Source organism: Ambystoma mexicanum, chromosome 5q (genome assembly GCF_040938575.1).
Source record: "Ambystoma mexicanum isolate Mex_15411 chromosome 5q, UKY_AmexF1_1, whole genome shotgun sequence".
Lineage (NCBI taxonomy): Eukaryota > Metazoa > Chordata > Amphibia > Caudata > Ambystomatidae > Ambystoma > Ambystoma mexicanum.
The window spans coordinates 996,708,278-996,722,683 of NC_090933.1; positions in this window are offsets into that span (position 1 = coordinate 996,708,278).

A 14,406-nucleotide genomic window follows, 5' to 3' on the forward strand; every position below is an offset into this window, starting at 1 on the left:
CAATTGTTAGATGCAGCACAGTTAATCCTGCAAGGTTTATAGCGGAAGTGATTGAGGAAGGCGACTATGCACATGATTGTACGCAGACTACCGAAATGTACTCATGTACTAGAAAAGTTGAAGAGGACGCGCTAAATGGAGGAGAGCTCTTGTTCATTGATGGGTCATCAACAATAGACCAAAGTGATGGGATAAGGAGAACTGGGGCAGCAGTGGTAAAAATGACAGAGGAATTGGTGTATGTGGCGGTGAAATGCGTACAATTACCACAACATTACTCTGCTCAAGCAGCAGAATTGGTTGCACTGATCTTGGCGTTGAAGGAAAGCTTTGACAAAAGAGTAACTATATATTCTGACAGCGCATATGTCACGTCTACTGTCCACTCAGGATTGTCCAAATGGAGGAGAAGAGGGTTTAGGAGAGCTGACGGCACCCCAGTGCAACATGCTCTCTTATTAGCTGAATTAATTGAAGTAATAAATGACCCCCAAAAATTAGCTTTCGTCAAATGTACTGCACACACTAATGGAGAAGATCATATCTCACAAGGAAATGCAGCAGCAGACGCACATGCGAAGTATGCCGCATATTTTGGTGAGATATGGAACCCCCGAGAGTAAGGGAGAGGGAGGGGGATAGCTAAAGAGATGTTGATAAGAGAAGGGTACACCCATCTCCCAGCCACACAGATAATGGAGTTACAAGCGGCTGCACCAATGGCAGAAAAAGAAATATGGGTAAAAAGAGGATGTACAATGTCACCAACTGACACACTATGGCGCCAGGGTAACACTGGAAAGATGGTAATGCCATTGGCACTATTGAACACCGCCCTGAGCCAACTCCACCACCCAGCCCACACAGGCAAGGAAGTTATTGCAGCACGAATTAGGGAAGATTGGTTCTGTCCCGAGTTAAATTCCCATGTGACAAATTTTATCAGCAATTGTCTCACATGTCAACAGTTTACGGCCGGTCACACGCTGAAAGTGATAAAAGGTACTATACCCCGGCCAGAGGGACCCTTCCTGCACATTCATATTGGCTATGTTGATATGATCAATGTATGTCAAGGAAATAGGTATATGATTGTAGTAGTATGCCCATTCTCCAGGTGGATTGAGGCAGGACCCTGCTCACATCCAGATGCATTTAGAGCAGCTAAATTTCTAGTGAGGGAGGTTTTCCCCAGGTGGGTAGTGTGCGAGGTACTGCGGTCGGATAACGGCCCGCATTTCGCTAATGAAATGTTCCAGCACATCACATCTTTACTGAACATCAAGCATAAATTTGCATGTGCATATCACCCGCAGGCCAACGGTATATGCGAACGCCTGAATGGCCTACTGAAGGAGGCAATTGCAAAGATACAGCAAACAACAAAGAAGAGTTGGTTGTGTTGCCTTCCGCTAGCTCTATTTGAGCTGAGGAATAGACGAGGCTCCGACCACCACCTCACTCCTCATGAGGTGGTGACCGGACGACAAATGCGCCTTCCTCTAACGCCAACATCAAGGGCATTCACAGACTATGAAAACACTGCAACTGTTCTTGGTGATGAAATGTACCAATATGTGTCTTCTTTGGTTACTAGTGTAGTGTATGCGGGGCGGGTCTAAGAGTTACCAACAAGAAGACGAGGACCAAGGACCGGAAAAGGAAAAACTATGCAAAATTGCTAAAGGTGACCACGTGCTACTCCGCAATTTCAATAGAAAGTGGAACAGCCCACGCTTCACTGGTCCCCACCTTGTAGAGGAGGTATCTACGAGAGCAGTAAAGTTGCAGGATAAGCGTGCTTGGAATCACCTACATGACGTAAAGATCTGCAAACTCCCGACCCGCCCTAGCGTCACCGACAGGGCCATTGGAAGAACAGCGACAGCGTCACCCGCGGAGGAAGAGACTTCTACCACAGCTGACGACCTAAGTGTCCCCATACCCTGCCACCCCCCCAGATTTCCCAGAGACAACTACTGAAACTGGTAATTCCTATACCGCCCACCCCATGGTCACACGATCAAAGAGTAAAGAGACTTCCGCCAGTTGAGCCCAAACCTTCTGCCCATCGACCCCCTACCCACTACAGTAACCACCCAATTGAAGGTCATTGTCTTGCACATATACACATGGAAACACTTGAATGTTCTCTTCTTTCTTTCTCGCACATGCAGGTACCGCGTAATATTGTATTGCTAAGAAAACAGATAACTAACAAAGTTCATTGCCCAGGAGTAGATGCTACCCTCAGACGATAGCTACCCTGAAGCCCTATCACACCAATTTGTCTATCACATAAAAAGGCCAAAGTACCTAAAAAGAAGGAGGGTATGTGTCTACTACACAGCATTTATCTTGGCCATAGAACAATCAATGCCCCATCTTCACCAACACTTGCTTGCCCTAAAAGACAGATCGCTTAGATTGGCGTGGGAACAGCTCTTCGCCTGGGCACTGAACGACTACTTGATAGGGAGAGCTTGAAAACAACAACTAACACTAATAACAAGCATATTGAGAATGTTCAGGCGGGCAACTCTAACGTCGCAAGAATAAGCTGCCGGACTGCAGCAAGGTAAGAGCAAAATGCCCGTGAGACTAGCTTCTGTAATAAAAATGATAGGGATTTTGATGATCACTGGGTTTTTGGCTGCCTCTGTATGGCAGAAAAGTTATGCTATCAATATTTTGGCTGTACCCGAACCTAATGTACCCCCACCCACGGCTGCAAAAGGTGTCACGTCAGGTGGTACTAGCAAGCCTCCACATAAGGGAAATAGAGTAAAACGTAGCACATACTCAGATAATAAAGGTATTGACAATTACATAACATATTCAGCACACGTCTCGAACAACATGTGGTACCAACACATGACCCAAATAGGTAAGCAGACAACAGAAGACAGCTGCTACGTCTGTTTGTTGATCCCATACGCCATGAGCGCTTCCCGAACATTTGTTGCCACGGAAATAGATGAAGACAGCACGATGTATAATATACCTGGCACTGTTCCAAACGAAAGGGAGATTTCAAGGGACGGTGGTGAAACTGGTGTGGAAAACACGAGACACATATCCATACGAAAACAACTTCCTCAAGACTTATTTGAGTTACCACAAGAGCAGTTTGCATGCTGAAGCATTCAGATACATGACAAGTGGTCCTGAAAAGGGAGAAACAAAGAAAGTAACACTACAATACCTACCATGTGACTGGTACGCCACTGAAGTTCCTGGTAAACAAGGATGTTGGGAAAGACCACTGGTAACAATAACAGGGAAGGTGTACATGGACAACAAATGGGACATAGGAGTGATTGGCAGCAACATGGTAACAAGAGAAAATATTACAACTATTGATGAACACAATCACAGATGTTGGACGATTTGGGGCAAGTACGTACCCATGCTGACATGGATGGAGAAGGATGAAGACCCAATAAGCATACTGCCGCTGTCTGCACCTAAGGTATGCTACCAACATAGAGGAGACGTGGACGTGGGATACAACACCAACTGTGCAAGCGTGACAGAGTTACCTGAGGGGGGAGCAGGAACAGCAGTATTAATGGACCATTACTGGGCCTGCAGAAACAAGGCATACCACACACTGCCCCCTCTGTGGAATGGTATATGCACAATGGTACACGTTAATGTACCATCACTAGTGGTGCCCCAGAAACATGTGAACGTGGCGAACTTCCCTAAAATGGATGAAGGAAACAAGAGGAAGAAGAGATCTGTAAAACCTCAGAAGGGATCAGAGAACGAAAACAACAACAACAACGATGTCCTGAGTAGAAAGAAGAGACAAGGAGAACCTCTGACAGGAAATTACCTAAGGGGAAGGTCGGAAACAGCACTCACTTCAATCCCACCAGAACACAGACTATTCAGCAGAGCAGCAATGTTCTTCTCGTCAATAATACATCCGGGACTACAAGCTTACGCAAACGCAAAATGGCTCCAGTTAACTCGATGGGAGCTAATGATGACAATTAATTCCACAGTAAATGGATTCAACGCAATAAAAGAGGAGCTGCGAGCAGTGAGGATGGTAGCACTACAGAACAGATATGTATTAGATCTCCTTACAGCAATGGAAGGAGGAGTTTGCGCAAAGATAGGACAATCATGCTGCACATTCATTCCTGCTAATGATGCTGACAATGGTACACTGACAGAAGCAGTATCACAACTGGCCCAGATGCACTCCAAAATGATGGAAGAAAGTAAAGGAGTGAAGAAGGATGACAGCTGGTTTTCAATGTTATGGTCATGGATGCCATCTTGGCTGTCGGACGGACTGAAGATTATAGTTGGATGCATAATACTGGCTGGAGCTGCACTGATCATACTACGATTTTGGAAGGCCCGGAAGGCACGCACTACAGACAAAATGATCGAAATGGTTGGTATGCACCCCTTGATGCCGGCAGATGATGGCCAGCACACGGACACAATAATAAAAGAAAGAGAAAAACTGCGCAAACAGATCATCACCAACCACCTGGACCCACTTTCTGTGAAGCTCGAAAGCCCAAGAAACCCAAAAAGCTACATAGGGAAGTGGGTATACTGCACACCTGGAGGAACCTGTGTATATATGTATTGGTCATTTGAAGACCATGTCAACTACTATGGACACTTGGGAGGAGTAACTAAAATATGGAGAGTGAGAGGAGATAAGGAAAAAGATATGTTTGTGGTCGACAAGTCGACCAGAGGGGGGACTGAAGTGGGCAAATGGAACAAAAGGCTCCCACCAATCCCCTCACGCCCCTGGCCTAGAGGATCGCGGCCCAGACACCCACCACGAGAGGAGTTTGCCCATCTACCAGACAACCAAATACCCTGGTACAGGAACATACGGATGTGCCCACCAGCCTGCCCTGCCCATGCCGACACCTGCGGCATGGATGAACTCGATTGAACCATTCAACAGTAAATAAACACATCGTTAGAGATGCCATGACGACCTAGCCAATGGTCAGCACACCCGTGCAAACATGCACACTGGACACTCCAACACCAATCCACACGAAGAACATATTCAGTGCTATGACCTAGGTGACGGGCACACCCACTGACGCACATCTTTATTATTTTTCACATAGGTTTTTCAAAATGCAGAAACGCAAGACGCACAACAAACTCATCTAAAATGCTTGCTGACACTTCTCCTAACCCATACATTGCAATGAGAAATATAACGAAGACATGATACTGGGGATAAAACAATATGATACCATAACCTAAAGCGCCGTGCATCAAACATCCCCACCTATGCACCAGGCCCAAGTAGGCCGCAAGCCAGAGCCTCCATGAACATTGAACGAGCAAGAGTACAATTGCTGACCCTGCAGAGTGAGCCCGGCGAGAGCAGACAGTCAAGGGCACAATGTTGCAAACTCGCATGCCACAAGCCAAAGCCAAGGTCACACCTGCAAACTAAGCCAGACACACAGTGGAAAATGCAATATTAAATGTGCAGAATTCTGCCTCAACCACGGTCTCTCCTCACGTGACCAAGCCGAACCTGACAGGGTGCCAGACCCAGGAGGAAGGAGGCGCCTGGATCCCACGTTTGAGACACAGGCAGCAACAATGAAGTGACTCAATGGACATCTGCGGCGGTGGGAATAGTCTGCCCTCCAGCATATGAACAAATCCTCGCATTGTCTGCACATACCCATAGTTATACATTGTTGCAAATGACAGATGCACCGCGAGCTGGGAACAGCGATGGTCCCAGACTGGGGGGCTCGCGAGTGGACAAATCAGAACATGGGGCACTTATCACTGACGCCATTAACATTAGCCAATCCTCAGGGGTCTTCATGTAACAATTTTCATGTATCTAATTGAAGGGACAACCCAAGTATACCACCTGACTGACCCTCAACCACTAACAGCGTTCTCTATACGTATACTATACTAACCCTACCACTCGAGGAACCAATCCAGAGTGGCGATAGGTTTTTGCTAACTTTCCCAGGTGACGCGAGTAGCGCGTCATACTGAGGTAAAAAGGGCCTGCGAGCCCCACGAAAAGACAGAGGGAGTCAGGACGGACGCGTACGATCCTTGACCCATCCCAGCCGTTTTTTAATAAACAGCAGAACCACCTTGCTTCTTGCGTGTGCCTCATACTCATTTTTGGGATACGCGGGAGGAGTTGGGGCCTCCCTGCCCGGGGGTCCGCGGACGGCCAGCTGACCCCGGCAGAATTTCCCCCCGACAGGTGTATGGGGTCCTGCAAGGAGCTTGCATATCCCTGTGCTTTTATAATATCTTCATGATCCTGTCCTTTTTTATGTTAGAACAAGAAGGGATTGTATTCGCCAACTACGCCATTGATACGCAGTGTGTTATTCCAATCAAGGCTCTCATTGTGATGATGAAATACACATTAATAAAGTATATCAGAAAATCCAAAAGTGGATGGTGGCAAACGGGCTGGCACTGAATAGTGCCAAAACCTAATTATGATAATTGGTTCGGACACCAAACTGGAGAAACTGGGCCCGATATACAAATATTTTAGCATAGATAATTGTACCATTGAAGTAAAGAAGAAGATGAAGACATTAGGGATCACCTTGGATAAGAACCTCAACATGAAGGGTCATGTGAATAATTTGGTCTCCTCATCTTCTTATTTTATCAAGTTGCTGTAATGCTCACCTGATATCCACGGGGACGCCACTCAGCTGGTCCGGACTTCCGACCACTTCGAACCCTTCCCTGGACTTGCTCAACCAAGCACTGGGCCTTGTTTTTTGATGTGGGGTGATCTCCGTCCTGCCTTTGATGCAGCGGTGCGTTGGGTGATGCGGGCTGGAGGGTGCCTAGTTGCTTCACTGGCACGGGCCCGGCGGACGGGGCTTGATGCGGGTTCAGCACGACCGGTAATTGGAATGAGTCTTACAAAAGTTCTGATGGCTCTAGTCCCTTTAATACTGGGCCTCATTACGACCCTGGCGGTAAGGGGTTAACGCCAGCGTTAGCTGCGCCGACCCCTTACCGCCAACTACGAGGTCCCTTAGCGCCATGGCGCTTTTAACACCTGCTTTTAGCAGGTGTTAAAATCCATGGCGCTAAGGGACCATGGAGTTAATTACGCCACCGTAATTTACGGTGGCGTAATTAACACCTTCCCCACTCCCATTATGCCCTATGGGGCAAAAATGGGAATGGGGAAGGGTAAATGGGGATTGGGGACTTACCGCCCCGCCGACCTCGGAATGGGGCGGTAAGTCCGCCAACCACCATGGCGTAAACGTAGTTTACGCCATGGTGGTAAAGTCACGGCCCAGGCGGTAACTTACCGCCTGGGTCGTAATGAGGCCCACTGTGTCTTTCTTTCCTTAGGTGATGAAGGTCTTGAGGATGGTGATGCGCTGCTGAAGTAAGTAGGAATGCGGAGCGTGATGCTTATTGGCTTCCTTAGCCCTAACCAATGTTTGTCTTTTTCATGTCCTTTTAGGTGCCGCAGTAACCCAGCATGCAAGCGAGCTGAGGAGATGAGCTGCGGTGAGAAAGTGCGATGTGCGGCGCCTCTTAAATGTTTTGCGCTAACCTGGTGTTTCTTTTCCCCTTTTTCAGATTGGCGGGATACTCCGGAGCAGAAGTTGTCCGATCGACAGGAGTTCAGGTAAGCATTAAACTCTATTTGCAAATTCAAGAGAGCTAAGTATTGCAGAATGCTTACTAACGTCTTTTCTTCTATTCTTCTCCCCTTTGGTAGGGCGTGGCATTCTGAGATGGAGATGACTCTGCCGTAGGAATCCGCAAGACTGCAAGACTGGGAAGAGCTGGACAGAAGTTGGTTGAGTATTGGCAATGAAGTTCTTATTCTTGCAGGTGCGCTGGCGCTGAAGAAAGAAGTGGGCCTCTTCAGGAGATCCGAGCACAGTGAGTGTCACGTTGCAGGTGCAGAGAAACGCAAAGCATGTTTCTCAGGCTGGGTGTGGTTTAAATAGTCTGTAGGTTTCCCAGGTATCCCTGGGCTGAACCACACCCGAAAGACTAGACTGCTCATCCAGTTCAAGGAAATGAATTACATGGGGGCATCCATTGCCCCATAATACATTGCAAGTCCAATACTAAGTGGATCTCAGGACTGTGTGTGAGCTTGGTGCCAAAGGCGCCAAGTCTGAGTCCAAGTAGGTGTCTGGGGAGATGGAGAGGTCCTTAGGGGCCGACTAGGTGGCCGTGACCTGACTCCAGCCTGATATGCCGGAGGGCTGGGGGCAGGAATCGTGACAGTTGCTCCGCCATCTTCGTCCTTTGATCTCCAAGAAAAATGCAGAGACAATAGTCAGAGCCATTATTGGCTCCAAACTTGATTATTGTGGGAGTCTTTTAATTGGCATCACTCAGACAGATTTCCACCGGCTCCTGGTTATCCAGAATGGGGCAGTGAGGGTCGATAAAGGACTTCACTGAAGAGATCATGTGATGGAAGCAAGAAGTAGCTTCCATTGGCTCCCTATTCAGGCTAGGGTATGTTTTAGGCTGCTACTCACAACCCACAAATGTATTCAGGCTAGGGTATGTTTTAGGCTGCTACTCATAACACACAAATGTATTGGGGGTCAGATGCCAGTTTATCTCAAAGAAGCCATTGTGAAAAAACCCAACGTTTGATCTCTGAGATCTGATAACACAAATCTTCTAAAAACAGCACGATGTAACACAAACAAAGCATGCAATGGAGCATTTAGTACAGAAGCCCCATAAGCATGGAATGCTTTTACTCCTGCCCTTAGAAATATTGTCTCTACGGAAGAGTTTAAGAAGAAATTGAAGACTTTCCTGTTCTCCTAAACCCATCTAGGCCAGTCCTCTTTAGTATAAATCAGATCTCTTAGGCTATGTGTCTTTTGTTTGTGTTGTTTTCTGTCTACGCCCTTAAACTTTTGGGTACCGGGAGCGCATTGCAAATCCATAAACATAAACATAAACAAATAACAAGAATAATCGAGAAGGGACCCCGGAAAGTTACAACTTTGAAGTTTCGTCCTCAAGATTGCTCTATCTACTGTATCAAAAGACAGACTTAGATCCACTGAAGCAACATAAAGAGGATCTGCACCCGTAATGCCTGCACATTTGATTAAGGAGTTGATAAATAGGCCATTCGCATCTGTACCAACCCCCCTTCTCAAAATCCTGAGAGCCTATTAATTTGAGAAATCCATTTCTCTATCTCCTGCAGAATACAGGCAAACATGATTTTGCTTTCAGAGTCCAGAAGGACAATCGGTCGATAGCTAAGGGGGTTTACCCTATCCCCTCTTTTATATGTGGGAACGATTAGAGATCTATTTCATGTTGTGGGCAGGATATACAAAATCAGTGGCGAGATCAAAGAGTCTGCTTTAAGCACTCTATTAGAGAGCCCATTTGGTCCAGGTGCACAAGAATTTGAGACAGACGCTATAATGTTATGCTTTACCATATATAACATATCCTGGATTTGATATCCAAATTTCACAAAGTATGTTAACACATATTAAAGAGCTGTCATGTCCATGAAATCTTGAAATCGACTAATATAGTCTTATTGAATATTTTGGATTTATTTCCCCCAATTTCACACGCTAAATTCCATCCTATTACAGAGCTGTCATACCCCTAACATCATGCCCTCGAAATGTATAATCAAATAACTCTCTAGTCAAGGCAGTTACAACAATTTCCAATCGATTAACCTATAGTTTGTTAGGCTCCAGTTCAGACAGTGTCCCGTAGCTGAAATCATTGAGTACACTTCCTTGTCCTGCTCCGCAATGACAAATGTACCATTCAATTATGTATGCAATTTTTCAGTATTACATCACTTCCCTTATTAGGGTGTAGTTTATCCTGCACAGCGTGCCGAGTATAGGAAACGTGGTACGACGTGCAGGATAAACTAGACCCTAACAAGGGTAGTGATGCAATACTAAAAGATTGCATACAGAATTGAATGGTTAATGGTGTTTTCAGATCAGGGACACCTGCTGAACTGAAGCCTAACTAACTATAGGCTAATCTATTGGAAATTGTTGTAACTGCCTTGACTAGAGAGTTAGTCTTAGTCATATCCTAATGATCTCAATGGTTAAACTTCCTCGAGAAATATAGTGTATACCGCACGAGATGGAATGGAGAGTGCCACAATATCATTTGATTTTTAAACTTATATTGTGCATGTCCCGTAGAACCAAGCAGAGACTCCATCTGGGCACAGGTGGTGTAAGTAATTGAACAGAAAGCCAAACAGTCATTATAGGCCATTATTAAAAAAGGAACGTTTTCAATCTTTTCCTAAAACCAACAAGGGATTCAACTTTCTGAAGATCATTTAGCAGCAGATTCCAGGTTTGTGGGCCTGCCGATAAAACACATCTATTACCCCAAGAGATAGTTATGGCTGATGGAACTACCAAGATATGTTGTCCCAAAGATATCGAAGGGAATGGTTTGGGTGGTAAACAGCAATGTTTGAGGAGAGAAAAGAGGGAGCAGGTCATGAAGATACGTAAAAACCAGACAGAGGGTCTTAAACAGTACCCTTGCTGTACCGGAAGCCAATGCAGACTCCTGCAAAACTGAGAAATAGGTGTTCTCCTAGGTAGAGAAAAGATAAGCCAAATGGCCACATTCTGAGAAACCTGCAGGCGCAGCATTTGATTTTTCGGGATCCCCAAGAACAGGGCATCACAATGATCTAACCTAGAATGAACTAATATCCTGACTACCACTAAACGGTCTCTCTCTGAGTTAAGAGGTAGCAGAGGCTTCAATAAGTTACTGTGAAAATAGATAGTTTTAACAGTTTTGTTTACCTGCAGGTTGCAATTGAGGCTTGCCTTCCAAATGCAGCCAATATTCTTTACCTTCGATGAAAAGATTGACAGGGACTTCAAAAAGCACTGGACAGGAAACACACTGTAAAATATTGGCACGTTTCTTCTTGGGGCCCAAATACAATGATTTCAGTTTTAGAAGGATTCAATTTAAGCTTATTCTCCAGCATCCAACTTTTCAATTTACCTGCACAAGATAACACGCTATCCATTGTTTAGCTGGACATGCATTTGTGTATCGTCAGCATACCAGTGGTATTGAAAATCCAATTGAGAGAAAATACTCACCAGTGGACGTATATAAACATTAAACAGTAATGGGGACAAGGAAGAACCCCGGGGCAAGCCACATTTGGCCAGAAGAAAATCAGACCGGTATGAACCCAACTTAACTTGCTGAGTAGGTGTAAGGGATTTCAATCAGGCACACACCCAAGTCTTGCCTAGCATGTAGTGCGCAAATGAAACCCTTGTTTTATTTTTGTCTATAAGTTCAATATTCTGAATGATATACCACTCATATCACACCCTTCTCAAAATACCCCCCAGGTAACACTGAACCAGGAATCAGGCTAGTTTGTAAAGGTAAATATATATATATATATTTTTTTAATATTCAAATCACACAAAGGTTTACTATAGATATATATATATATATGGGGCAGCAATCACCCAAAGGGTGACAATACTATTCAGAAATAAGCAAAGCAATTGAATTCACTTATAAGGAGGCAAAATAGAAAACACAGGGAAAAAGAACAGTTTGTTTTGCACACAGATAGCGTTTAGGTTAATGTTCCCCCTGCAAAGTTTTGTTTAAATACAAATGAGCAATCATACACCAATGTGAGTAATCAGCAGGTATTCAGGATTTAAAGACAAGGTCTAAAGTTTATAGGCAATCCTCCCTCCCAAACAAGAGTGGAAACCTTATTTTGGCAAATGACACTTTGAAAATGACATATGAAAAATGGCTTTGTGAAATACTGCAAAAGGGTGCAAAAATATTTAAATGGCTAGAAATTCTAAGAAAAACAACACTAATCAGGTCTTAACACACATGAGCTATTATATAAACAACAATTCACTTGAGATCAGGATGAGATGGAAAAAGCACTTTGAAATGGGGAAATGACACGTGTAAACTTGTTAATTTTTTGCAAATTCGAGGCAAAGTTTTACTATGCGATATTGAAAATAAACTGGTCAAATAGACTGTTTTACGATGCAGGTTTTAGTTGTGGATGTAGCTAAGGATGTTAAGTATCTGTGAGAGTTGAAATTTCGTTTCTATCTTTAAAGGAACTCTGAAGGAGTTATAGAGGTTTTAGTGAGAGGCGTTTTTGCAAAATAGGCGCGAAAATGAAAACAGAAATGTGCTTTAGAAAATGACAGATGGGTCATTATATTATGACTATGAAATTGAGAATGCCACAGATGGATCTTACAGTCACATGATCAGCGTAACCTGTCCCGTTGTGGATACTCTACTTCTTCCTGGGATTTACTTTAGTTATTCAAAATCACTAGGGAGTTATAGTTTTGGAACACAGGTGAGACAATCAGCGCAAGAAGGATTCTAATAATACTGGAGTTCTGAATTAAAGATGGGATGGGTTTGAGATAGGGATAATACAATGCAGATATACTAAGGGTCGCTGTTCTTCCTGTTAATACTTACAGAAGAAGTTATTAAATGGGACCGTCAGCTCTGGTCAATGAATTGGATCTGGTCTACTGGCAGCAGGGCACCTCTAGCGGGATTGGATCAGCAAGGCAGTTCTGGTCAATTTGGACTGCATCTTAGCCTGGATTTGGAAGGGCCCCTTCTGGTTACTGGACACGGTAGATAGCAGGATGCAAGTTTTCAGTGGGCGAGCCTTAATGGTAGCAAGCCAAGCTGAATCAGAATTAAATCCCTTCAAGTTTGGGCTGGTTGAAATTGGGTCAGGCTAGCAATACGTTTGCAATGCTAGAGTCTAGATTCTGCAAAGAAATCTGGATCTTTCAAGGATTCTGGGGTCAGCTACAAGTTGAAGAGTTCTGGAATAAGGTGCTGCGCGGACATCTGGATGGGTTCTGGAAGCAGGGTATTCTGGAAGCAGTGTGTCTTTTGTGTAGTGAAACTTCTATATTTATACATTACAAATGCCAACCCCCAGTTTATGATGTGGGCAGAACTTCAAAATACACCCCATGTCTGTGAGTGGCTACTGGTGTGTGCTTTGTCCTGGTTGGCAGTCTAAACAGAGGTGTCATCTTATGACAGAATTTAGGAACTCCAACCTTGATTTTTACCCAAAACATACTTTTGCACAATTGTACATTTCTACCATTATGTATCCTCAGTAAATTGTACACATATAGTGTATACTCAATTATCTACATTTACATTCACTTCCCATCTTTGTGAGAGCTGCATTGGTAATTCTATGGATTTTTATCAATTTTACCAATAACACTTTGGATCAATCATTTCTAATTTGATACATCTCTGGGCGCTGATCATGGTATCATGTACATACAATTTTAAGCTTGCAATATTAATAGTTTTTCCATAATCAGTGTTTTAGTGTATCTTTGGTTCCTTATGTAGTACAAACTCCTACCACATCTTCAACTGTCTAGTATGAGTTAAGATTTATAAGTCTGAATTTTTCACTTGTCTACTTATTTTGGCTGTCATGTTCAATGTCATCAAGTTCTGAGCAAAAACAAGTAATTTCCATTCAAAATCCAGGCCAGGTTTTTTTTCTTACTTTCAAAGTGAGCAAATGGCCAATCCTTTGAAGTTCACTGAGAAACCTCCTCCACATCCTGCCCCTCCTTTAGGAAGGTGGGTGTCCAAGCCTCCCTTTGTCCTTGGGTCAGCCAGGAGACAAAGGTCTGAGGCTTTCTTTGTTTTCATTATGCAGGAACCATTAACATCACTTAAGCCTTCCTGTGGCAACTGAGTGTTAAGCTGACATGTGAATTTTCTCAGGCCAGGCACTGTCAGATAAGAATTAAAATGTTGATTCGCTCCAGACTGGGTTCCTATACATTAAAGTCTTTTCAGTTCACATATACAATACAAGCACAGCTTATAAGGGATTTGGACATTTTAACAGAATTAGCCCTTCATAAATATAGGCGATTTTTTCCCATTTTAATCAGGAAACAGAAACACTTTTAAACTGGGTTTCACAGCTAATTTTCTGATGTAGCTGTCAGTCAGTGAGGCCTGGATTCCTATGACTGCTTGGAGAATCCATGATTTCAGCACACTTTCCTTTCAATAATTCACTGGGGAAAATGACTGAATTTAGCACCAAAACAGCACTTTGAGGGTTGCCATTGATCAGGAAACTGTATTTAAGGGCATTTTCGGATTTTAGCCCTTCTGTGGCCTTGTTTCAAGTGACAGTGAAAGATGACAGATGACAGCAGCGATTCCTGTTTTTACACCGACTTTGCCTGTGTGTGTGTGGCAGGGTGTGCAGCTATTTTGGTGTTTTATGCACCATGCGCAATTTTGCAGATTTGGCGCGCACGGGGCTATTTC